Below are 27389 nucleotides of genomic sequence, written 5' to 3'. Positions count from 1 at the left end.
TTTGACTATTCTGGGTCTCTTATTTTTCCAAATGAGTTTCGTGATGGCTTTCTCTTTTTCTATGAGGAACATCATTGGAATCTTTTTTAATTTCTAAGTTTTTTGTTCTAATAGTTGTACATGACAGTAGAATGCATTTATACATTTTGATAGATCATACATAAATGGAGTGTAATCTCTCATTTTTCTGATTATACATTTTATAGGATCATATTGGTCATACAGTCATATATCTACATGAGGTAATAATGTCATTGGGAGTTTAATTGGAATCGCATTGAATCTGTATAACACTTTTGGTAGTATGACCATTTTGACAATATTAATTCTGCTTATCTAAGAACATGGAAGATCTTTCCATCTTCTAAGGTTTTCTTTAATTTTTTTCTTCAGTGTTCTATAGTTTTCATTGTGGAGGTCTTTCACCTCTTTTATTAGATAGATTCCCAAGTATTTGTTTTTTCTTTGAGATTATTGTGAATGGAGTAGTTTTCCTAATTTCTCTGAGGATTCATCACTTTTGAATAGAAATGCAGTAGATTTTTGAGTGTTAATTTTATATCCTGCTACTTTGCTGAATTAATTTATTAGTTCTAGAAGTTTTCTGGTGGAATTTTTAGATCCTCTAAATATAGAATCATGTCATCTGCAAATAGTGATAGTTTGAGTTTCTCTTTTCCTATTCGTGTCCCTTTAATTTATTTGGTCTGTCTAATTATTCTGACTGGAGTTTTAAGGACTACGTTGAATAGAAGTGGTGAAGGAGGGCATCCCTCTCTTGTTCCAGTTTTTAGAGAAAATGCTTTCAATATTTCTCCATTTAGAATAATGTTGAACTTGGGTTTAGTATAGGTAGCCTTTACAACATTGAGGTATGTTCCTACTATCCCTATGTTTTTCTGGTGTTTTGAACATGAAAGGGTGCAGTATTTTCTGCATCTATTGAAATGATCCTGTGATTCTTTACTTTAAGTGTGTTGATGTGATGAATTACATTTTGATTTCCAGATATTGAACCAACCTTGCATCCCTGGGATGAACCCCACTTGATCCTGGTGCACTGCCTTTTTAATATGTTTTTGTATGTGATTTTCCAGAATTTTTTAAAGAAATTTTGCATCTATGTTCATCAGAGATATTGGTCTAAAGTTCTTTTTCCTTGATGTGTCTTTGTCTGGTTTTGGAATCATGGTGATACTAGCCTCATAGAATGACTTTGGAAGGGTTCCCTCCTTTTCTTTTCCTGGAATACTTTGAGAAATATTGGAATTAGTTCTTCTTTGAAGGTCTTGTAGAACTTGGCTAAGAATCTATCTGGTCCTGGGTTTTTCTTTATTGGTAGGCTTTTGAGGGCATCTTCTATTTCATTTCTTAAAATTGATCTGCTTAAATTGTGTATGACCTCCTGATTCATTTGGGTGGCTTATATGTCCCTAGAAATTTGTTGATGTCTTCAGGATTTTCTATTTTGTTGAAGTATAGATTTTCAAAATAACTTCTATTATGTTTTGTATTTCAATAGTGTCCATCATGCTATTTCCTTTTTCATCATGAATTTTTGTAATTTGAGTTTCTCTCTCCTTCTCTTCATTAGCATGGTTAAGGGTTATCAATTTTGTTTATTTTTCAAAAAACTAACTTTTTGTTTTGTCAATTTTTTTAATTCTTTCTTTTAATTTCATTGATATCAGATCTGATTTTAATTATTTCCTGTCTTCTACTACTTTTGAGTTGAGCTATTCTTCTTTCCTAGGGCTTTGAGATGTAATGTTAGGTCATTGATTTTGTTGACTTTTTCATTCTTTTAATGAATGAGCTCAATGCAATAAACTTTCCTCTTAGAACGGCTTTCCTAGTGTCCCAGAGATTTTGATATGTTGTATTGGTATTCTCATTTACCTCTAAGACTTTTTTTTAATCTCCTACCTTATTTCTTCTGCTGTCTATGCATCATTCAATAACATAGTATTTAGTCTCCAGTGTTGGAGTAGTTTCTATTTTTATTTTATCATTGATTTCTAATTTCATTCCATTATGATCTGATAGAATGCAGGGTAGTATTTCTATTTTTTTGTATTGCTAAGAGTTACTTTGTGGCCTATTTTAGAGAAGAATCCATGTGCTACTGAGAAAAAACAGTATATTCACTCATTGATGGATGGAATATACTATATGTGTCTGTTAAGTCTAAATTATTGATTGTGTTGTTGAGTTATATGTTTCTCTTTCAGTTTTTGTTTGAAAGACCTATCCAGTGGTGAGAGAGGTATGTTTAAAGTCACCCAGAATTATTGCGTTGTGATCTATTTGATTCCTGAAATTGAGAAGGGTTTATTTGATGTACATAGATGCTCCATTGTTTGGGGCATATATATTTATGATTGTTATGTCTTGTTGATGTATAATTCCCTTAAGCAGTAAGAAATGACCTTCTTGTCCCTTCTGATTAGCTTGGCTTAAAGTCCACTTTATCTGATATGACGATGGAGACCCCCGCTTTTTACTGAGTTGTTGTGCAGGATATGTGTTTTCCATTCTTCCACCTTCAGTCTGTGGATGTCTTTTCCTATGAGATGAATCTCTTCCAAACTGCCAGTCTATGTCTTTTGATCTAGGAGTTTAAGTCACTAACATTCAGGGTTATTATTGAGATATGTTTTGTATTCCTGGTCAGTTTTTGGCTTATTTTTGGTTTTTAACTTGACTTGGTTTCTCCTTTGATTGACTTTGCTTTAGTTTAGTTCCTCCCTTTGCTTACTTTCATTGCTATTTTTAATTTCCTCCTCATGAAATATTTGCAGAGATGTTCTGTAGTGCAGGCTTTCTATTTGTAATTCCTTTTCCTTTTGTTTATCATGGAAGGGTTTTTATTTTGTCATCAGATCTGAAGCTTAGTTTTGCTAGATATAAAAGTCTTGGTTGACATCCATTTTCTTTCAGAGCTTGATATACATTGTTCCAGGACCTACTAGCTTTTAGGGTCTGGGTTGAAAAATCTGCTGATATCTGAACTGATATTCCCCTATATGTAATCTGATACTTTTCTCTTACAGCCCTTAAAATTCTATCTTAATTTTGTATGATGGACTTTTTTCATTATAATGAGCCTTGGTAGGAATCTGTTTGTAATTTTTGTACATTTGGTGTCCTATAAACCTCTTGTATTTGATTTTCATTTCATTCTTCAGGTTTGGGAAATTTTCTGATATTCTTTCATTGAATAGATTGTTCATTCCCTTAGTTTGTATCTCTGTGCCTTCCTCAATCCCAGTAATTCTTTAGTTTGGTCTTTTCATGTTATCCCATAATATTTTCTGTTCTTGATTTCTTACCACTTTCTCTGGGGCCCATGTGCCTGTCTTGGAAAGCTGCTGTGTATTGGGCAAGTCAGGACCAGGCATTGAAAGCTGTGGGCCAGCCATGTAACTGCAGGCACTGGACCAAGTTGGTGGCTAGGTGATGGTTTGGAGACTGGGGATTGAGAAGCTGGAGGGCTCTGCTGATTGCCAAACTGGGGGGACCAAGTAATTGGTGGGTGGCGTATTGGGTAGGGTGTCATGAACCAGGCTGATGTCGGGTACCAGCAAGTGCTGCCAGAGTTGTCTCTGGGATCCGGGTGAGTGCTAGGCTGGTTGGCTGGATGAGCCAGGATCAAGATCCCTCACATCCTTTTCTCACCTACTGACCCCTTGTAAGGCTCTCTCTTGCCTCTGCAGCAAGATGGTGGCTATTAGCAAGATGGTGGCTATTAGCACACCTAGCAGGGATACCTCAGATGTAACCAACCCTGCAGGGTCCTTGGTGATGATCTCGCAGGTCCTTGCTGTTATCCCTAGATGGAAACCACCTCATCTCTGGTTGGTGGCAGCAGCAGCAACTAACCTGTAGGTACCTTGACAATGAGATTCTAGTCTCTGGCAGGTGTCCCAAGATGTAAGCTGCCCCAACTAAAGATGGCAGCTGCAGATATAATCCAAGATGGCAGCAGAGGTTCCCAAGGCAGAGGCTGCCACGCGTTGGTAGATGGGGAGCCACGGCATGGTGCTTCCATGGATCCAACGGTATTGGATCCATGCTGGGTGGACACCAGGCCAGGCCACCTCACTTAGAATGGTACCATTTTTGTTTCGCTCTTCACTGGCCATAAATGTGTTCCCTTGGTGTTTTATCTTGCATTTATCTGATGATTTGTGATGTGTGGGATCTTTCCATGGGTTTGAGTTTGGCCCTGCTTCCTGGCTAGAACAACAGGGATCAACAGATTTTTCTAAGATTGAACTGATTTTTATTAACTCCATCTTGGGTGCAACGATTAAGAACAGCAATACTTGCTAGCGTCAGTGAGCACATCTGCATTTTATCATTGAACTTGCATGGGAATGCTTAATTTTTAATCGTTCAAACACATTTGTTAGGTATCTGCTCTGCCCTAGGCTCTGGAGGGAAGGTGAAAAGACCCAGAACCAATGTGGCCACGAGCCCGTGGAAGGGCCGCCAGCCTCGCCAGCTTGGGCAGCCGCCCGGGGGAGGTAAGCAGGGAAGCTGAGTAGAGCCCCAGCAGGAGACCTCACACTCCAAAGCACAGGTAAGAGCTTCTTTAACTTTTCACAATGAAAACCTTGTTTTAGTCACTCTAGCCCAACCAGAACTCTGCAGGGGGATCTGCCTTCTAAAAAGCTCTTTGCTCTTGAATTTCAACTTAACTTGTCACCACCTTACTGGCCTGAGGTTGCTGCCTGTCCCACGTGAAGTGCAGCCTCTTCTTTCATAATAGCAGAAGGACACCAACAGGTGACCTCCAAAAATCATGTTTGAAAACAGATAAGTGCATTTAAGTATAATTGATTGCACAAGTAACAACGCCCAAAGTGATTACACAGTCTAGTACTTACAAAAATAATTACACTTCAGAAAATCAAAATTAATTTGTACACTTCTGATGCACTTTCAAGGCTGTTGACATTTTATTGTAGTGCTTCTAATGAAATGAAATTTCAATGTCATCCCTATTTCTTAGACTACATTATTCTAGTGACTTATAATATTGCATTATAATATGGTGCAACAATGTATTTAATTTCTCCTTAAGGAACATTTAGATTGTTTTCATTTATTTATATTACAAATAATTGCAGAGGGAACATCTTTTATCAAACATCTTCGTACACATGTTGTATTCTCAAATTATTTCATAGACTGTAAGTCTAGAAGACAAATTTCTGGGACAGGAGGTAGGGGCATTTTTAAGATTTCAATGTGTGTTTCTAAGAAGCAGCTCTGATCTCCTGCTTGATATTCATGGCTGCCCCAAGCTTCAGCTCATGCTGTTTCCAGTGAAGGAAGAGAACCCACAAGGGTACTGTTTTTTGAAAATACCATGTTCATTTTTAAAATATCATATTCATTTATATTCTCAAATTTGGTGTTATTGACACTGTGCAAGTAAGCATTTGCCCATTTCTGCAAAATGGAACCTGGGAAAATAAAATTAGAGGCTAATTTAAATGGTGAACGGGAAAGAGGTGAAGGGAAGCAAAACACCTGTGGCCATAGATTTCTATTTGGCTTTCACTTTGAAATTCTGTAGAGATTTTTTTTTCATGTTTTAACAACATTATCAATAAAATGAAGTCCCAGGTATATATATAGGTAACAAATAGATGTAAATCAGTTCAATACATGAAACAGAGGAAATAGCTAATTCAAGCAACACTCATATATGGATTTTTTAATAGACACCCCAGTGGAAATAGCCTAAGGACAGACAGAGTGGCCAGACACCCTGGGCTTGACGTGACAGGTCGACTGTTAGTAGTAGTGTCAAGTGTTGTTCTGAAATTATCTGACTGCTTTGAAATATTCAGCAAGCAGGTACACATATTGATGTTGTTGGGAACAGGTTTTCACTGTGAGAGAAGGGAGATAAAATATAAAATGGTGGAGACTGAGAAAGAGCTTGTGCTGTTCGATTTAAACTGGATGCATCAGGATGACACGTGACCTTCATTTGTTGAACTGAAAGGGCTGGATCAGTGACAGTCCAGTGGTCATGAGCGCACTGAAGGTCATTCTTTGCTTTTGAAAACCATTCACTACAAGTTAGCATATCAGGACTCCACAGAGAAACAGATTGCCAGGTCCGGGGCAGGAAAGCTCAAGGTGTGTGTCTCAGCCTGTTTTCTGTTGCTATCAGTGAACACCACCACCAGACATTTATGAAGAAGAGAGGTTCATGCTTCACTTTTGGGAGGCTGTGAACAGCAAGGGCCAGTGCTGCCACCTGGCCAGGCCTGCATCACAGCACGGAGAGGGCATCACAGGGTGAGAGAGGCGTGTGTGCCAGAGAGAGAGTTCCCTTTTACAGCAAAGCCACTGCCCACAGAGTGAGGGGGACCAGCCAGGACTGAGGGGTTCGCCTCCAGCCTGCAAGAGAACACTCAGACCACGGTAACATTCATGCCAGACAATACGGGGGTGCTCGGAACCCCACATGAGCAGGTTGGGGAGAGCAGGCACAAGTTCAGCACTTCCAGGAGCCCGAGGGGCAGTGGAGCAGCAGGCGAGGGAACTGGGTTAGCGTTGCAAATGCCCCTGAGCCCAGGGGACAGGAGCGCGAGGACAGCGGGGTGGGGGAGTCTCCCTTTCTCACAGCTGCACTTGCCGACTGGTGTCTGTGCGCGCGGCTCCCATGATAGTCCTCCCTCCACGTCCATTGTCTGCATACCAGCGCTGCCCGCTGACATTCCCAAGCGAGCCCCCAGGAGGGGAGCCGGGTGCCGGGCAGGGCTGACCGCGGCTTCCACGCTCAGTGCGCGCTTCACACTGCCGAGGAGGAGGGAATAATCCTTTATTTATTCATTTATTTGGTTAACGTCTTTCATTAGACTTCCACAAGCTTAGCTCCTTGCTTTTAAGAAATGCAAATTAAAGGTTCACTTCGTGAGGAGCGTTGTCCCCTGGTTAGCTGCGAATACCGGGGAGGTGACTGAGACATGAACTGGTGGACCTGGCTGCTCATCCCGGCAATCGTGCCTGTGTGAAGATGGAGCTTCAAGATGCAGTTTGGGGAGTGACTATCAGTAATCCGGGATTCAGGCAAGAATCACCAATGGGCCCTACAACCACTGGGGGAGCAGACGGGCGGGGAAAAGGAGATCACTCCTGAATCGCAAGGGAGGGACGCCAACGGGGCGGACTCCGCCCTGCCACCTCAGAGGCTCCCTGGGTGCTCCCTGGGTGCTGTGGCGGCAGGAGACTGGCAGTGCCAACTCTGCAGCTCTGTCAGGATATGTGCGTGGAATCGGAAGCCAAGGGAAGTGCCCCTGACAAGTCCTGACACCTGTTGTCCTGATGCCTGACATGGGACAGGCGGGAGAACCAGCCAAGACAGAGCTGGAAGACAGTGACGGGCTATCCCGGCCTGCCTGGGACAGAGGAGTCCCTGGGACGCCAGCAGGAGGAGGGGGATGGACCAGCACCACAGGCTGAGTCTGCAGGGCATGGGCACGTTCATTGCACTGTTATTATTGAAAGATTCCATGGTTGAAATTTTTCAGATATCCAAGGGGAATAAAACCTCAGGCTGTCTTTTATGCACCTAATGAGGATGTGGACCCTCACTGGGAATGTACAGGTCATGAACCAAGAGGACACAGCCCACCAGTGAGGTGTCCTCGGCCACAGCTGGGTTGGGTCAGCAGCAGTGGAGTGACCGGAAGTGGGTCCCCGACCTGCTGTGCTCTGCCAAGTGCTCGCTACCCGAGTGAGAGGAGCCCAGACCTGAGGAAGCCATGACGGCAACTTGACATCCTTTTATGGCTTTTCAGTCTGCTAATTTGTGACATGGGCTGTGTTCTCATGGTCTAACTTCCCCATTTCATTTTATTATAGCTGATTGATGATTATTTTTGAAAAGCACTGGTCCATGAAAGCTTGGAAATCGTGGGGAAAAACTTTCTAACTTCAGACGGTCGGGAAAGCTCTGGGTTAAAATGGAGAGGAGGGGGTCTCTGAAAAGTTGAGGGCTTTCCTGGGACTCTCACTCCACACGACCGCAGAGTGGCCAGAGGTGACGCAGGCTGGGCAGGAGCCCCATGGTGGCTGGGACTGTCTGCAGGGCCACGTGCCTTCCGTGGGAATTTGCAAAAGGCCCGCTGTGTGCCAGGTTCCCTCTGGTCACTGGGAATCATGTGAGCAGCCACCTCTGGGGTCCAGAAGGGCTCTCTGGCTGAATGTGGGCACAGGCATTGGCCCTGACCCAGACATGGTCAGTGAGGATGGAGAGCAGACAGAGATGCCTTGGTGGCTCCCTCGCCCTGAGTAGGACCCAGAGGCCTTAGAAAGAGAAGAGTCACCAGGACAGAGATTCCTGGGCTCTGGTGACTTGGATAGTCATGCTCTGTGTGGTCCTGGGGCAGCCGTTCTAAGGCTTGATGTCCGTGACACCAGGACTAGGTGAGAACAGGGGACTCTCGAGGGGGCTGGTTCTGCCCACAGGGGTGCCTGGTAATCTGGAGCTAGTGATGGTCGTCACAACTTGGGGGACAGGTGCTACTGATGTCTGGTGAGAGGAAGGATGCCACTCAACACCCCACAGGGCCCAGATGTCCCTGTAACAGAGCTATCTGAGCCCCAGTGTGAGCAGCACTAAGACGGAGAAGCCCCGGACAGCCTAAGGACCCTGCGGTGCTGTGGGCTTGCCTGTCCGTGGACAGCTGAGAGGGCACTGAGCTATCTCACCTCCAAGATGTTGGTCTGTAGCACAGGGCACATTAGTTCATGCAGCTAAAGGAAAATAATGCTGTTTATTCCACCTGATTCCTCCTCAAGCTATTACAATTACCAGTCCGATGGTAACTGAATCCCTGTATCAATCCAGGTTGGCCTGACTGTCATGACTCTTGTGAGATGATATCCTGGGTCTTTGATCAACAAGAAAAGCAATGTTCCCACGATGAGGGAAGAGTTCCTCACGTGGTGGTAGACAGTGCTGTCAATCTATGAATACTCTATGCTTCTGTTCCATGGGGAAGGTCTAGCTACTGATTCACAAGGCAAGACAATGCCACATTTGATGGAATCTGTATTTGCTGATGTATCCTTAATGTTGATTTTGCTGCTATAGAAACAGTTTTTCTCTTCTTTTCCTGCGTTTATCCTTCCACAAGCTGTAGAGGATTAGCACTCGATGTTCAGAAAACAGGGAGATTCACTTTGTTCCTTGAAGCATGCCCATTTGCTCAGTGTAAGGTAGCCTCAACCCCCTTGTGTTCCTCAGTTTTTGTTGCTGTGACCAAAATGTCTGATGTGAAAACCATGAAGTGTGACAGGCTGACAGATTTGGCTCCATGGAAATGTTACAGGCCAGGCTAGATGGGCAGTGACTTGCTCTGAGACTCCATGTTATGTAAGAAATGCTTCTCCCATGGGAACACCCCACCTCTGTGCCCATCAAACTGTTGCTTAGTGTGACATGTTTGGCAACACAAAATGGTAATTCATATATAATGAAAAATTGTTCTCCTTTGATTCCTATTTTCCTAAACAATGTACCATGTTAATGGTGATGTCAATGGTGACTGTTTAGATGTTAGTAACCATTCTTTAGTTTGTATTAAAGTAAGGTCATTTTGACCCATTTCCCTCTCTGCTAATGATTTCAGATCTCATGATGTTAGTTTGTAATTTGGAATCATAGCAACAGACCCTTATGGTTGATATACTGATTTATGGTACAAGAACCCCTACACCCTGTGGTCAGGGCTGTTCTCCCAATAGCCATTTTTGGGGGCATTGTGTGAGACAGTCAGTCGGCCGACTTGATAAAGACTCTCACATTCGGACTTCTCAGTGGTGATCGGCCTGTCCTTAGGTTGAGCCCATAACAGAAGGAGGAAAGGTTGACTTGGGCTCACAGTTTCAGAGGTCTCAGTCTGTTGTCAGCAGGGGCCACTGCTTTGGCCCTGAGGTGAGGAAGAACATCATGGCAGAAGGGAATGGCCGAGGAAAGCTGCTCAAGACAAGGCGGCTGGAGCAGGGGGTGCAGGGGTAGATACAGTCCCCAAGGGCATGACCCAGTGACCTACTTCCTCCAGCCAAACCCACCTGACTACAGTGTCCACCACCTCCCAGTAGTCCTTTCAAATGATTAATCCATCAAGTGAGTTAATCCACCAATGAGGTCAGAGCCCTCATGACCCAATCATTTCCTCAAAGCCCCACCTCTGTACGTTACTGCAGTGGGGACCGAGCCTTCCTTCCACACAGGAGCCTTGGGGGACATTCCGGATCCAAACCCTCACAATGCTCTTGCTTATAACATAATCAAGCATTTTCATTAGATTTGGAAGAGGGTTTGTATGAACACCATTTTCAAAGTGAGGACACAGGGTGAAGGAGTTGAACAGGGAAATTCAAAGCATCCATTTCCTTTGTTTGTTCTACATGTAAATTTACTAAGCACTTTCCATGTGTTTATGAACCTGCATTTTATGTATTACCAGGTGCACATTTTTATAACAGTTGTATTTATCACTTTCCAAAATCATCACTGTGGGGATCATTTAAAAATATTTTCTTGACACCCTATAACCCATTTTTAATACCTTGGCAGTAGACTCAATTATAAACATTTTTAAGCTTTCTGTGACAGAGCCACAGGGCAAAAGGGAGTCTTCCAGGCTGGCATCGGTGCAGCAAAGTTGGAGTTGAGCAGCTGCAGAGTCAACCCTGGAGATGAGAAGCAGCAGGGAGAACGTGAGTCCCCACCTGCCCGAGAGCTCAGAGGGCCAGCCAACTTGTGAACTGTTCTTACGTGAACCTCAAACTCTCTGACCCTCCAGCCTTAACTGAAAGACAGCAGTCACATGGACTTCCAACCACCTCCTGGAACCGAACTCGCCACTCATTCGTTGATTCACTTGCTGAAGAAGTTGTCCCTCTGCCACTGATCAGCAACACGGCCATCATGACAACAGGGCATGTGGAAGTGGACCAGGGAAGGACTGGCCCTCACGGAGAAGTGCTGAGGCGTGATAAGCCCGGCTGGCACAGAGAAGGAATGAGCGTCCCGTGGGGCAGGCCCCTCCGCAGCCAGAGGTAGGTGCCCCTCACAACTCAGGGTGGCGGGCGAGCCCTGGGAAGGATGCCAGGGAAGAGGTCTCTGTCTGACTGGGGGTGGGTAAGATGGTTCGGGGGGCAGGAACTCCAGACGGGGCAGGAGGCTGTTGGCCTTCCCTTTCTACCTGGAGCCAGGCAGCTCAAGGTAAGAAGGCTGCCTTTGTCACAGAGCCTAGTAGGCATGTCACTGCCCAGCCTCTCAATCAGCAGATCACCCACCCCAGGCACAACAGGAGAACTGGGCCTCTAAAGTGGGATTCTTGGAGAGTGAAGACCGACCCCAGGAATGATTGCTCTGGAAGAGCGAGCACAAGGAAGCCCACTCTGTGCCAGTGGGAGCAGGCCTTCCTGTGCAGGAGCAAAGTCCCAGAGGGCTCAAGTCAGGCACGCCATCTGCTCCCCAACTCAGCCAACTCCTTTTTCTCTTCTTTTCTTGTTCACAGCTGGGTTGAACTCAGGGCCTTCTGGATGCCGGACAAGCACTTATCTCTATGCTATGCCCCAGGAACTCCTGCTCTCCCAGAGGACAAGTGGTGCAGAGAGACCTAAGGGCTGAGGGCAGCTCTTCCCTAGGCAAGCATAAAGATTATCAAGTGACTCATAAGTTAGAATGAACCTGCTCTCCATTAAGTGTGATTCAACATGGGGGAAGGGTGTTCAAGGTCACATACATTAAAAAACTTTGCAGTGGGATGTAGATTAGAAATGCCTCAGAAAGTACTCAGTTTTCAGGAAAAGCAGTTGAAGCCTGTGATTGTCACCTACTCTGTGGCCCCCTGTTGACCACATGCTTTGCAGACTTCATTAACTCATTTAGTTCTGCAAACAACCCTGCAATTGGGTGTTGCTGCCATTACCCTTGACGAACAGGAAACAGGCGCAGAGGCACCTGGGGACTTGCTCACATGCACAGCTGCTAAGAGGCAGACTTCAGCCTGGCTTCCCAGCTCCATGGTTGTCCACCCTCCTGCCTGAATGGCCACTTCTGAGGAGCTCTTCCTCAGCCTGATGAAAGAAACCTGTGAGAGACAGGAAGCGGGACCCCTGGACTGATCCTCCAGGAAGAGCCACAGATGCCTCTGCCTTATTCCAGAGCTTGCTCAACTTCACAGGGAGCCAGAGCAGAACGCAAATTCCCCACATCAAGCCCTCCCTCAATTACAGGCCGTGAGCTCAGCTTGCCAAGGAAGAACCTCGCTTGGCTGATCTGATAGAATTTTTCAAGGAAACAGCACAAAGTCAACAGCAGAAAGTCGGACTATAATTTACCCAGACTTCAAGAAGGCTTTTGATAGAGTAGCACACAAAAGACTAATATTCCAGGTCAGCGAGTATGCAGCAGCCAGAGAGCTGCTGGAACGGTAAGGACTTGTCACCATCTTTAGGACCGAGGGATGAGCGGAGCAACAGCTCAGTGGGGAGGATGGTCAGGGGGATTCTGCAGAGCCAGCTCATTTCCCAACTGGGCTATTCACAGTGCTGCGGTTAAGGGAAGGCCAGGTGGCTTTTTTCTGAGGGCTTGGAGACTTGGGTTTAAATTCCTTAGTCCAAGAGATAGTCCAGAGTTGCACGTGGGTCAGGAGGAAGTTTGATTCCATGGCTGCAGCTGAAGCAGCAATTTGTACTGAAGTTGTTTGAGGGAATTCACCTTTGGAGGAGTCAAAGTTGTCTGAGCATCAGAATGTGCAAGCTTTGGTTTTGCTTTTAGCATTCTTTATGCCACTGGTAACTGCTTTCCAAGTTCCCGATGAGGGACAGGACCCTCTGGTACCTTCTGCTCGCACCACCCACAGGAGGCTCATCTCATCCCTCAAATTGGGTGCCAAGTCCCAGATGGGATCGGTGCCCCATGCAATGATTGGCAAGACATGCGTGGCCAAAGCCAGCCAACAGATGGACCTCAGAGCTGGGAGTGTTGTGTGGAGAACCCAAGGAGGCAGTTGCCCTGCACCCAGAAGGGGAGCAGGGGCAGCACACCCTGCAGTCATTCCTGAGAATGAGGATGTCCTCAGGTGGGACATCAGGAGCCAGACTGAGCGACCTGGGCTGGGGAGCTCTTACATGTCAGTACTTTCTTCTTTGGAGGTGTTTTGGGTTGGGTTGTCTTCTCTTTGCAACACAGACTCCTGACAGAAATTCTCAGCTCCTCAGCCTCTGTGTTGCCATCTGGCTTTGAGACACAGACCCTGGTTTCCAAATTTTAACCTAGCAACATGAATGGGAGTTGTTCTGAGTCCATCAAAGTGCTGGGCCCCATGCCCAACCACAGCTAGCCCTACCAAGACACCATGGCTCACATGCCAGTCTTTGGAGACAAATTGGGACCCATTCAAGGACCAATATGCCCATCTTATTTTCAAAAAAATGAAGAACAACAAAGAACTAGCAATGTGTCAGGGGTCACAAAGACAACTTGCGTCAGAGCAGGGATATCCCTCCAGTGTCAGTGTGCTCTTTTCCATATCAAAACTGACCCCTTTTTCTCCCATCCAAGCATATGGGTCCTATCCACAAATCCTTTATGATTCTGCTTCTGCTCTCATTAACTTTAACTGATCATCTAGTATGAGACGAGTTTTGTCCCAGGAATATTATACTCTTGATGAATCCACCCACCATCATCACCATCATATCTACCATCTCCATCATCACCATCACCATCATCTTCACCACCAGCACCACCATCTCCACCATCAGCAGCAGCAGCAGCATCAACATCATTTCCACCACTATCACCATCTTCATTATCACCATCACCACCATCACCATCACCATCATAACCATCACCACCATCACCATCGCCATCATCCGCATCAGCAGCAGCAGCAGCATCACCATCAACCATCATCACTATCTCCATCACCACCATCATCAGCAGCATCCCCATTCTCATGGCCATCTATGTTCAGGGCCTGTGTTAGTCACCTTTCAAATCATCATGACCAAAATGCCCAACAAGAACAACTTAGAGGAGGGAAAGTTTGCTTGGAGCTCATGGTTTCACAGGTCTCGGTTCATAGACAGCCATCTGCATCACTCTGGATCTGATATCTCCTGCACACCCCACTTGTCTAGAGTTATCACCCAGCAGGTCCGTTCAAACTAGGATGGACTGATTAGCTTACAGCTCTCACCATCTAATTATTTCACTTCTGAATAGTTCTGCATCAACACAGGCGCTCCTGGGTGACACCTCACATCTAAGTCACGACAGCACCCTCATCATGTGCTAAGCACCTTGCAGTGTTGCCCTGGGGCTTCTCTGTGAAGCCATCCTAAACATTAACTGCAGTTCTCAGCCCCTGTTTACACATGAGCAAACTGAGCCCTGGGGAACTCAACGTTCGTTTGGTTCACATGTGTTCTCCTGGGTCCTGCAATATGGCAGCAGCCTGGCGAGGCACTGAAAAGATGGAGTTGGAAAAGCTGCCCTCCTTCACTCTGTGGAGAATGAACACTAATGTAGCTGGAAACCAAGAACAAGAACACAGGGAAGGAGCCCTGGCCAGCCCTGGAAGAGGGACAAGGGAGCTTGCCCATGCTCCATGATCCCTGGAGGATCGCTTATGGACTTCCTTCAGGAGAGGAGGGGAAAAGACTTAAACTTTGCAGGAATGTATTGGAATAATGTCAGAATGCAGAGACAAAGAACACCAGAGAGATGTAAGGAAGATTTGGGGGTGAACACTTTAAGATGTAGGGGATGCTGATTAAGAAGATGGAACAGTGAGAGACCAAGGGTAGTGGCTAGATAGAGTTTGAGATCACCCACTTGGAGGAACAGGGTGCTCTTCACCAAGACAGGGACCACAAACCACAGAGAGTGAGCTGGTAGGAAGATCGTGAGCTCAGTTTCATACACTGAGTTCGAGAAACATTTGCAATGTAGAGTTGTTGGGTACTTTGTGGGAAAGTTTGGGTTGAGCTGTCTTCTGGGAGTCTTTAGCGATGGCAATTCGAAGCACTGAGGACGGGAGCCTCTAGGGAGGAAAAAGTAAGAGAAAGACAAGAGGTGAGACAAATAGAGAAGAAAGGAACTACAGGTTAGGACATTGCTGATAATGCACAGCATTAGAGCAAGTCCCTGGGTAGCCAGGTCTATAAAAATAGAATAATCAGTGATCTCCCTGGCCTGTCCAGGATGCCAGGTCATTGCAGAGTCCTGGGCTGATTGCAAATGGTGACCATTGGCCACTGCTGAGAACCACCTGGTGCTTTTCCCACTGCATTCAAGATTGGTGCACTTTGATCTTGGGGTGTGAGGGTTCCCTGCTGCTCCCAGCTGCTTGACTGAGATGCACATGAGCGTTAACCTCTTGGAGCAGGCCAGTGGGTGGTTTGCGGTGTACTTAGGGGGCTGTGTAGCCTGGCAATGGTCATGTCCTCATCATCCCCAAAGCTTCTGGGTGTTCCAGTGTGTGGCCAGGGTCAAGACTCATGGGAGAAAAGTGCGCATTGAGAACTACTTGAACTAGACATTGCAAGTGTGGTGATGATCCAAAGTTAAGGTCCCAAGATGTCACATGCCTAAATTCTGAAACTCTCAGGGCTTAAAGGACCAGGAAAGGACCACACAGAAGCTCCCTGGAGATACCATGGAATGGTTTCTCCTAAGACAAGGTTCAGTTCAGTCCTCAGGACAGTGTCCCATGAAGCTACCCCCTAACCCCAGGGGAATCCTGACATCCAGTTGAGCTCCTGTGTCATCTGAAAACCAGCCTCGCCCTGCAGCCCCAGTCTGCTATTCCTGGCTCCTTCCCTGTCCCATGGAGCTTGCCAGCTTCACTGGGAACAGCCAGGTGGACCAGGCAGTGGCAGGCATGCTGTGGAGAGCCAGGGTCAGCTGAAGAAATGGCCGGCAGTGGGCATTCCATGCAGCTGGCATGCCAGAGATTTCACATGTGCTGGTATGTTAAATAGGAGCAATGATTTTTCTGCAGAGACACAACAAATATGATGACCTAGTAAATCTGTGTGCTCAGATGCCAGGGGCAGCATTCCATCAGGAGATGCAGAGCTCCATGGGAGAACCTCCCAGGAGAAGGCAAATTCAGACTTCAGGGGCAGGGGACGCTTCCTTCTGCCTGGCTCAGGAAGGGGTGTCCTGAGGGCGTATGCTCACTGTGAGGTTTGAGTGGTCTCAGTCTCTGCAGTTGGAACTGACTTGTGGTGATAACAGTAACAACAACACAATGGCAGCAGAGTCCAGGTTCGATGCCCCTTTCCTGTGTGCAGATGCTGGAATTGAGAGCACACATGGATTCTTTCCCAGGGGGTCGCAGCACCCCAAGAGTGTTTTCTCTCTGGACAGAACTTTGGAAAGGGCGTTGAGGCTCAGAGATACTAGATGACACATCCAATGACCCCACGACAGCAGGAGGCAAGACGGACACTCGCGAGCTCAGATCCGCCAGGCACCTGACCTATGCTCGTAGCTGAGGAGAAGCTGGATCATGGGCTCAGCCAGGAGTCCCCACAGATGCTTGGGTTCTTCTGCCCATGAACATTTTCTCGCTGCTGAAAGCTTGTTAGGAAGCCAAATAAGGCCAAGTTCCTTCCCTCACTGAGTACATCTGTTCTCTCCCAGGAACTTCTCTATCCCATGCTCCAGGCAAGGATGTGCTGGATTGGAGAAGAAAGTCCAGATCTTCAGGAAATGCAGACTCTGGCCTGGAGACAGAGCTGAGGTCACAGGGGTCAGGGGCAGTGCTAGACTGAGACCGAAGAGGGCCAGTGGGGTGATCTTACAGGAGTGAAGACCTGGAATGGAGCAGAAGCAAGAGCAGGAAGGACAGAAAAGGTGACCCTGGACCAGGGCAGAGGCTGCATGTGGGTCTGTCCTGCTGACCCACAGGGGTGGTCTGACATGACTGAACCATGGTCTTTCTACTTTGGGGGAGAAAGAAGAGTCTTGTCTCCAGACACGTGACTTCTTTCCAAGCCCAGCATCTCCACGTGCTTCCAGTCTTCATCCTGGTACAGTCGTCACACACACACACACACACACACACACACACACACACACACACACAGAGCTGGCTGCTGTGGAAAGTTACAAAATGCTTCATATCCTACTCCCCCTTGACGTGTCCAAATGCAACTGTTCTGCTAAGGAAACTCCATGTGTTGCTGGGAAAAAAGATTTATCTTACATAGTGCATAATTCACCAAATGCATTTGTTCATATTTTCTTTCATGAACCACCAGCACCATTTCAGGGATCTTCCATGGGGAAGGCTTTACCACCCTGGTGGGGATAATCAGGGGTGTGGACCCTCCACTGGCCTGTGGGCCAGGGCCTTGGGGGAGTTCCTGGCGCATTGGGAGGGGAGACTCCAGTACCAGGCCTGAAAGGTCAGTCGAATGATAAGATTGAACTGGGTCTGTAAATATCTCCTTTTGTTCCTCCAATTGGAGACCATTGGCTGGAGATGTCTTGGTGGCAGAGCACTTGCCTAGTGAGCACCAAGGGCTCAGTCCCCTGTGCACCAAACCAAAGCAACAGCAGAAGAAAACAAGCCACCAGGGACCCCTGCAGTTACCTAGACTCCTGGACTTTGATAGATAAGCAAGCAGTCCTGCCTTTGGCCTTAGGGAATTTTGCCTCTGCTCTTTCCATCTGAATATTCAAAATGCACGTAATGGTGGCCTTTGTCTGGTGGTGGTGGTTGTTTCTGTCGCTGAACACCTGGGAGGTAGAGAGCCATGCCTGGTCCTGAGGGTTTGAGAGCTGTCCTCGGTCCTGAATTGAGCAAGGCCATTTTCTGAGCAGCTCTGGTGACATTTGAAACACTTCTGATGTTCAAGTGAAGATGCAGGGAGCCTTCTAGAGAGAATAGAAGATTTCTGCCCCACCAGGGGAGAATGCTTCTACAGCCTGCTGAGCAGTATCCCTTCCCGGGCAGGGGCTCTGCCTCTCAGCCTGGAGCACCCTGCCCAGCCCCCCAGGGGAGACCAGGTGTGGGCTCTGGGGGCCTGGCGGGGCTGCCTGGCATAGGGAAGTCAAGGAGCACACTTCCAACTTGATGCCTCCTGGGTTCCTCTCACACTGGCTGGTTTGTGTACCTGGGTCAGTGCAGTGTGCAGAGGAAATGAGGGTCTCAGGTCAGGCTTGGCCCTGGGAATGTCAGGGCAGGAATTCTGTGAGGCCTGAGCATCCCCAGTACAGAGAGGGATCTAAGAATCCAGGAATCTAGGCTGCAAGTGTAGGAGAGGGTGGGCGCTGAGTCAGACTCTAGGGCCGCTCTCAACTGGCCTCCTTCTCTGTCCAGTCCTTTGGTGCTCATGACAGGAAATGCATCATGAGGCAGCGGAGAGCATGCAAAATGTATCTAGACGATCTTTCTCTGGGGTGGATCTGAATGCTGCACCACCCAGCCCAGGGGAGCTGAGGAGATCTCCCACAGCTGTGGGGACACCACCCACGGCCACCACAGGAATGGGAGTCCCTCCTGCTGCTGTCACTGGCAGCCCTTGAGCCCCATGCAGCCGCATGAGGCTGAGGCGAGGAAGGTCTGGAGCCCTGCGTTAGGGAGTGAATAACTTTCTGTGTTAAAGACCAAAACCAGTAGAATGGAACCACGTCCGGGGGAAGCTCCATCAGTGTCACCAGACAGGAGAAGAGCCTGGATTTTGGAACACCCAGGATGGCAACCCTGCTGCTGGAACCAACCGAAGCTTGCTGGACACAGCGAGGACTTCAAGAGGAAGGCAGCACCCCCACGCTCCTGTCACCTCCCTTCCAGGGGACAGATAAGGAGACCCCAGAGCAAAGTTACTCAAAAATACCTAATATTTCAAATCCCTACTTTGTTATTCACAAAAACTGCACTCTGTAGATAACTTCAGTTGGATCCAAATTCCAATTTGAAATCCCACATAAAATGCACTCTCAAGAATACATAATTAGACAATGTTTATAACGGCAGCCCGGTGCTTAGCGTGTTGAATACGGGTTAATCTTGGATAGATTTGAAACACCACCTGTTCACTTCTGTTAAAAAATGCATTATAATTGTAATTTCTGTTCCACTGAAGTGCTTAATCCTCAAGTATTTAGTACCATCTTCTGAATGTGCAGTTGGTTTCAGAATGGCTCCGTCAGTCAGAGAGCCCGCGCGAGAGGCACGGGTCTCTGGGGTGGGCAGACCTCCCTTCACGGCTGCCTCCCTGCAGGAGCCTGGCTGGGTGGCATCACCACATTCCACTCAGGAGAGGGGATCCGTTCAGACCTGCGAGGAAGGATTTTCCCAGGAGGGTAAGGGCTGGCGAAGCCTTTTAGCTCCTTCGTTCATGAGGGACCGAGGTAACCGTGCCCTTGAAGTGTGTTCTTGCTTCTCGAGGACGGACGGTCTCTGGCAATCCCACCTTTAACTTGCTCAGTTCAGTGTCCCCTGGGGAGAGGCGGGAAAGGAATTGGAACAAGGGAGAGATGCTCACAGAGGACTTATTCACACTGCCTGGTCCACAAGGTCATGGCTTCTTGGAAAAAGGTGCTTGTGGCTATAACGTGTTTGGAAGAGATTTAGTTCACCCCACTGTCCCTAAAGGCAGAGATGTGGGATCTTCTCGAGGGCTAGGAGCTTGCACGTTGGAGGTAGCAGGTCCCAGTGGGTCTCAGCCATGGCTCTTCTGCCCTAGAGGACCTCATGAGACCTGGGGCCCCCTGGACCCAGTGGAGCGCACTGCCTGTCTTCCAGGTGCAGGCCCAGGGCTGCTGCCCAGTGTCCTGTGCACAGAAAGAATGAGCATGATGCCTTGGACCCAGCTGGAAGGTCTAGCCTCTCTTGAGCCTCTGCCTCCATTCGGGTGGAAGGCCCCTGTTCCAGGGGCTGGCCGAGCTCACTGAGAGGGCACACGGGAAGTGCTCCTGACTGCCCACGACCTCGCTCTCCTTGTCTTTCCCCAGTTGAACCGCTGGCTTCGGAAACCTCACCCCAGGGCCTCTCTCCCCAACTAACGCACTGCCGTTCAGGGCCCCATGGGACCGTGTTTGGACCAGAGCCCTTGTCCAGAGAAGGCTCTCAGAGTTTCTCCTGTGCTCCCAGAGTAGCCCCCAAAGGTGCAAATCAGAGGAGTCATTCTCCTTCCCCTGCATGGCAGGAAAACCCCAGGCACCTGCTGAGGCGTCAGCCTTGGCTCCATGAGCAGCCATGGGCTTCCCAGGAGGGCCCACCCCACAGGCTGGCTTGTGGGACTTGCAGGGAGGTCCTCTTGTGAAGTGCCAAGTGGTGGGTCAGAGACAGGGAGAGCAGGGCCCAAGTGTGAAGCCAGCAAGATGGAAGCCTCTCAGAGGCTCACCAAGGACGGGGTGATGGAGGAGGTTCTGCTCCACATCTCCACTAAGGCCAGGTCCAGGGTGGCCCCTGAGACAACCCCATGAAAGGAGGGTGGGAGACCCAGACGGACCCCTGGGATGCCCCAGCATCTTTAAAGCTCTCTGACTTCTTCCCCAGAGGCTGCAAGTGCTATGCTGCAGAAAAAGGAACCGGAATTAAACAGGAGCGAAGGAGTAGAGGTGGACTGGGGATGCTATCTTCGCAGGTCAGCCTGTAGCAACAGGATTAGAGAGAGTTTCGTGGGAAAGCAAAATCGTAATTTTAGGTTCCTCAAGTGAAGCAAGTTATCTATAAATGGAAAAACCCTTAAAGTGGAATATTCTATAATAACACATTTAAAATATTTCTAAAGGTAGTCTTTTTATAGAGTTTATCTTGAATTTTTGTTAAACGTGTATCCCAAGGTTAATTCACACATGGTAAGAGGTTGGACTACGGAGTCAAATGTGGACAGAGGAAGGGAACTGGGTACAGTGTTTCCCAGGGACACAACCGTGCGTCAGGTGTGGGAAGGACAGTGCATTTTCTAGGCTGGGAGAGCAATTTGAGAATGATTAGTTCTCGTTCCAGATCTGCCTACAGTTACAGGAGGGGGAAGTGTTCCCTTTTGTGAAGTTCTGAGTGTCTTGCCCCAATTCCACTTTATAACCTAAAATGTAAGAATTGATTTGATTCACATCTAATGTTCTAGCAGACTCGGTAGCTCTTAGCGTCAGGTAGGGAATGGTTTACTCAAAGGCTAGCAGCCGCACCGGGGCCCATGCCCTGTCCCAGGAATGAAGAGCACACGGCTGCCCGCCCAGCACTGAGCTGCCCAGCTGCTGTCCTCAACAAGGTCCCAGCAGTCCAAGGACAGGAACGGCCATCAGGTTGGACATTCTAGTGAGTTGCTCAGTGCTTGAGTGGACTGACATGCGATGGTCCCTGGCTTTGCTGAGGTTTCCTGAACACCTGCTAGGTGACAAGCATGGTGTCAGTGCTTAGAGCAAAGTGGTGGACAGAACACACGCTCACCTGCCTCAGGGAGCTGGCCCAGACGACAAGGCTGAGAGGAGCACATTGTGCAGCATGTCAGAAAGTGCCGAGGACCGTGTGTGTGTGTGTGTGTGTGTGTGTGTGTGTGTGTGTGTGTGTAGAAGAGGAGAGAGAGGAAGGGAGGGAGGCAGGAGGGAGGAAGGAAGGGAGAAACGAAGGAAGGAAAGAAGAGAGAAGGGGGGGAGAGAGGAACGGAGGACCAGGGCAAGGGAAAGCGGGTGGGCTGGGAACGGGCAGGGGAAGATGTGGTTGGCATTTTAAACATTCTGGTCTCCACAGAGCTCATTGAGAGGTAAAAATTTGTGCAACTCTTTGGAGAGGATGAGGGTGTAAGTTGTGTGTTTCTGGTGGAAGAAAATTATTCTCAGCAGAAGGAAACGGCCAGTGACCCTGGAAACAGAGAAGAAAGGAGAACAGCAGCTTTCAGATGTTTTTAGCATTCAGATGGAGTGGTGAGTTCTCAATAATTAATTTTTTTCGGATACTTTTAGGGCCAAGTTTGGGCTGCTCTGCACAAGAGAAGTGGCTAAAGATCCCCGTAGAGAGAAATTGGCATACAATTGCCTAGCTTTAGAAAATTCAAATCCAAGGACCATCAAAAATAAAAATTAAGAACCCAGAACATCAAGTTTACTACTCTTCAATTATTTGGCTTGTTAATTTAGTTAATCAGTATTTTAAATTTGAAGCTCTCGAAATTTGTAAAATATTTATGAGAGTGAAGAAACGCCACACAGAGATAGTGGTGAATAATAAATCTTTTAAATAAGGAAATGGAAATGTCGTTTAGCATTTTTGTTATTTGCTTTCATTTGAGCATGTCAAATACTCAAGATGGTCAGCAAGATGGCAGACTTCATTCAGTGCACGTAAAAAAGAGAGGACTGGTTTTTACAGAGAGCTTTGTCAACGTGAAAACGTGCAAGGGTAATTACGTGAGCTCCCACTCTGCTTCATGTCTGGTTTCTAAACGGTATAAGGCTGAGCGTGTGTGTGAGGTATATTTGATGAATTCTTTCCTACTGGGTTCAAATGCTTCTGCCCTGTCAGTCAAGCCAACCCTGAAGTTCAGCTGAGACATCACCAGAGGCCCATTACCCGACAGCAGACTGAGAGCCGCAGTCCCCAGCCAGATCTGCGGGTGGTTTCGTGATTGCAGGGTCTTTGGAAGGAACCTGGTGGCTCATACCTGTTTTGTAGTAGAGAGAATGTTGACATTGTAAAGGCAACCACAGATTAGAGGCAAGCAAACTAAATTTTCTATTTTACTGAGGCAAATAAATACCTTATAAATAACATAATTATTTATAACATGGTTACATACCACAGTAAATAATAGCTTTGAACAAGTTTGAGAGAAATTGTCAACTGTCCAAATAACTCTGCAGTATATATACTTTTAAAGGCGACCACGTTCTCCGACTTACAGAACCGAGTGACTCTGGTCATCTGGGGGTGACCATGAAGCATTTTAGGAAGCCACGTGGGCTCTCTTCTCAGGTGACCCACACCTCTGTGGTGCTCAGTTTGCTGAGCTGCCCACAAGTCTCTGAGCCATGCTCTTCTTTTATCAGCCCTTGGAAGGCCCCGCGGTGTCTTCTCTCAGGAACGATTTCACCGCAGCTGTTCTCTGAGCAGAGTCAACATGCTGTCCAAAGTCCCTAAATCCCTGGAGGGATTAAGGTAAGCTCTGAACGGCTGGGATTGAGTAGACTCATGTCCATGCCCGCTGCTACGTGTGTGCAGCGCCTCTCCTCGCTTGGTTTTAAATGGGACTGAGTCACCGACCTGCGAGTGCTTCAGGGAAAACCCACATGGCAGATCTGCTCATCTCCAGGGTCACACGCAGCCCTGTGTGGTAGCTCAGTGAGCCCTGAAAGCTCATCTGCAGCCCAGTGTGGAGCAAAAGGCCAGCCTCACGTATTTCCAACACATAGCTGCTCCTTCCACGTTGATCAGCTAAGCTCCGCATGCTCCAACTGTGCATTCTGGCTTCGTGCAAGACTATCAGGAGGTTAGAGAAATGATCCAAACACCCATCTGTCCCCAGAGGGGCAACCCAGACTGCATACCTACTGTGCCCCCCAGCAGCCATCCTCCCAAGGCTGTCCAGCCTCCCCAGCGGAGCATTCTGACCGTGGAGCCCAGGCCTGGCCTACAGTGCCTTTCTCCTTTTTCACAGATGAAGGAGCCCCCTCAGCTGCCCCCACAGCCGTTTCAGGCAGACTCTCTCATATATGGGTTTGTTTCACTGCATTAAGAGTCTTGTCTACGCAGCCGAAGCTTCACCCCATGCCGAACGCAGCATAAAAGCTACCACATCAAACACAGGAACACTAATCACTGATAACTATTCTCAACTACAGTAAGTGATGATTTTCCTGCTGTGCTGCCAGAAATTCAATTTCTCATCTAAAATTCATCTAAATTGCTTGCCCATGAATTAACTATTCCGAATGCTAACAGAGATGCAGAATTTTATCATCTTTTAGCTGCAAGTTCTGGGAAATTTAATTAGAACTGACAAGGTCTGCCTAGGCTCCTTCCTGATCCTCACTTTCTTACCTATAAACTGCACAAATGCCGGAACATACACACCTATGCACACACACATTGCACACAGACACATGTGTTTGCACATGAGTATAAGTGTGTACACATGTATGGCCAACAGAGAAGTGAACAGGATCAATCATGCAATTACAGAGCATGTGAAGTTCTACCAAGGAAAACAAGCCAGCATACGGCTTGCAGCGTGAGTGACTGTACTTGGATAGGTTGTTTTGGGAAGGTCCCTGAGGAGGAAGCACTTAAGCTGAGGCTTGGGACAAGCCTGCCCCACCAAGAAAGGGGGCAGAGTCCAAAATACAGGTGACCATGAGGAAGACCAGGATGTTGGAAGAGATCTAAGGCCAAGTGACACTCAGGAAGTTCGAGCTTCATCTGCCTGGGTTCGTTGAAGGCCACAGGAGGGGGTTCTGCTGCTGAAGTGTCCCTGGCTTTCCTGATTCTCCTCCTGCCCTGGATGAACCCCCATGCCTCGGCCTTGATGTTTCCAGTCATTTCAGAATGTGGATCCTGCGGTCTGCTGGATTGGCGGGAGAGCCTGCGCCCATCGCAGCGGCTCTCAGGCGTGCGTCCCTTCAGCGTGGCCATTTGCAGTGAGTGCTGTCTGCAGGGGCTGGCAGAGCACCCCTGGGAGCAGACCCCCGCCTCACAGTGCCTGTGGTGCAGGGCGGGGTGCAGGGCTCCGCAGAGACGGGTATGGTGCTTCAAAACAGCACATGTTCTCCAGGAGCCTCTGCTTAAGAGTGGCCTGGCTGCCCTCCCCTTCAGCGTGAGCTGGCCTGGCTCCTCGCTCCAGCCGCTAGAGCGGTGCAGAAGTGGGAGACACTGCAGGGTCCAGTTGGTGAATGGTTGCCTCAGGCTTGCTCTGTCTCCCTCACACCACTGCCGCGGCAGCCAGCTGTCAACACACAGGGCACTGGCATCCTACCCTGCACTAGCAAGCCCAGGCCCATGGGGCGAGAAATTGAGGCCTCCAGTCCATGTCCAAGTGCAGCACCTCTTACCCCTGGTGCAACCTCAGGGGATCCTCAGCCAAAATCCACCTGCTAAACTTTTCTGACCCTCAGAAACCACATGAGATCTTCCCATTGGTCATTCTGGCCTTCCAAGCTCAAAGTAATTTATCATACAGCAAACAATAAACAATAGAGACCAATATGGTCTATTGAACAAGGCAGGTTGAACTTCATTATTTTCTGGGAAATACAATTATTTTAAAAACTCCATCTTCTATGCATTAGTATAATCAATGCAGACTGCCAATTTGGAAAGGCATGTATATATAAGAATATATCAGTAGAGTTAATAAATGAACACACACATGTGGTTTGAGTTAGCTGCAACTTCATTTGAAGATAATAAATCAAAGTACAAATTAAAGTTGAGACAGATCTCTCTACTCTGAGCAGGTGACATGATCTCTGCAGCTATGAATCTGGTCTAAATTAGACCAGTCTCCATGCATTGCCTATCAGCAACCCAAGCACGTGCCAGCCATTGGCACTGAAAGGTGGGATCCCAGAGGTGCAGCAATACAGTGCTCTCTCTCCCTGCACCTCATCCAATACCAGCCTCGAGGCTGTACCATGTGGCAGGAGGGAACTGGGCTTCCCAGGGCGTTCACTGTCTCAGGTGCCACTGGGTGTCCCACTGAGGCAGAGGCTGCCTGCCACTGCCCTCAGCTTGCTGGGGAGGAAGCCGAGGAGATGGACATGACAGCCACTGGGCGGAGCTCTGGCAGTCCCCAGGGGTGCAGGTTCAGACACCAGCGATTAGGGGTTGGAATCCGGGATCTCAGCACCGCCTGGCTGCCTCAGGGCTGGAACTACGATTTCCCCTTGGCTTCTCTGGAACCCACTTCTCAGCATCCCTCACCCTAACAGAGTGTGTTAGGCCGTCAGCCGCAAGCTGGGGCAGTGAGAGGGTCGAAGTTCCCTTGGGGTGTCCAGAGACCCAGAAGAAGTGGCAGCTGGTCAGAAGGGACCCTAGGATAGAGAGATGCCAGGTGACCGACCCAGCCAGTGCTGAATATGAGCTACACCCAGATGCAAAGGGGCCAGGCAAACAGAAATGTGTGGAGAGAGGACAGTTGGGCTCTTGTAAGCAAACAGGGAGCAAACCCTGAGGACCCTGGCTGAGACTTTGGTGCTCACAGAGGCCAGCAAGGACCGGACAGCCCAAGGGACAGCACCTCTCCAGTCAGCCAAGACGGAGGCAGGAGCTCAGCAGCACAGGCCTCACAGAAGCATCCTCTACCCTCTGCCACAGTGGCCCCGTCAGCCAGCGTGGACACCATGGGGAGAGGAAGAGGGAAGAAGCTGGACCAGATGCCCCATCTCCCGTGGGAGAGGCTGCGCTTTGCCCCACGCCCAGGCCCTGTGAGCGGATCTGGACCCGCTGCTTGGGGGCTCTGCCCAGTGTGAATGGCAGAGGTCTTCAAAATCATGAGGCCTACAGTGCCAAGTGGACAGAAAGGAGCCAGCTGGTGTCTGAATGGCCCACGTTTCCTTGCAGGCCCAGCTCGGGGCCGGTCCTCCCCCAGCTGGCCTCCCCTCCCCAGGCCCAGGCAGCACAGTCCTCCACTGGGCCGCCCCTTTAACGGGCACAGGTCACCCTCGGTCGCTTACCCGAGTGGTCTCCCTTGAAGGAAAGGCTCCGAGTGGAAGAGAGGCCCGCCACCCTGCCTGAACCCCGGGCTCCCAGCACACACCAAGAAGTGGGGAAGCTGGGAAGGTGGGGAACGGGCGCCCGCAGACTTCTCCTGGGCGGCTCCAGATGTGTCAAGCGGGTTTAAAAGCACTTTCCCAGAACAGGAAGCATGTGAAAAACCCCGCACCATTTGAATTGAGAGGGTTTAGGGTCACTTTGCTAACCTGGGGTGCAGGACCTGGCCCGTCTTTCTGTTCCTGAGGGCTAGACAGCAGGGACGGGTGTGTGATGCCGTGTCAGCGCAGGCCACGCCCAGAGCTGGGACTACCCGAGCAGCTCCTCGCATCTGCAGCACGGTCTTCCCACAGGGCGGGCTTTGGAGGTGTAATACGGAGAACAAAGTGCACGTCTAAGAGAACGTCTCTCACCGAGTGGAAATAAAAATGAGGTTTCAGGCATCACCTCACACTCCTTTATGTAAATTGCAAGTTACAATGTGACTCTTTTCTCCAGCGCATCATTTGAAAAAATATAATACATTTAGCAAAACGCACACTCCAGTTCATGGTGGTGGTGACCGCCAGCTCCCCAGTGATCGGCCCTGAGGTTCCACTGACTACCCACGTCCATGTGAACTGGAACTGCCCAAGCAAAGCTGGCCTCCAGTGAGGACAATGGCTT

This window comes from Sciurus vulgaris (genome assembly GCF_902686455.1).
Source record: "Sciurus vulgaris genome assembly, chromosome: 2".
Lineage (NCBI taxonomy): Eukaryota > Metazoa > Chordata > Mammalia > Rodentia > Sciuridae > Sciurus > Sciurus vulgaris.
The sequence above is the reverse complement of the archived record's forward strand: the minus strand, read 5'-3'. Positions refer to the sequence as shown.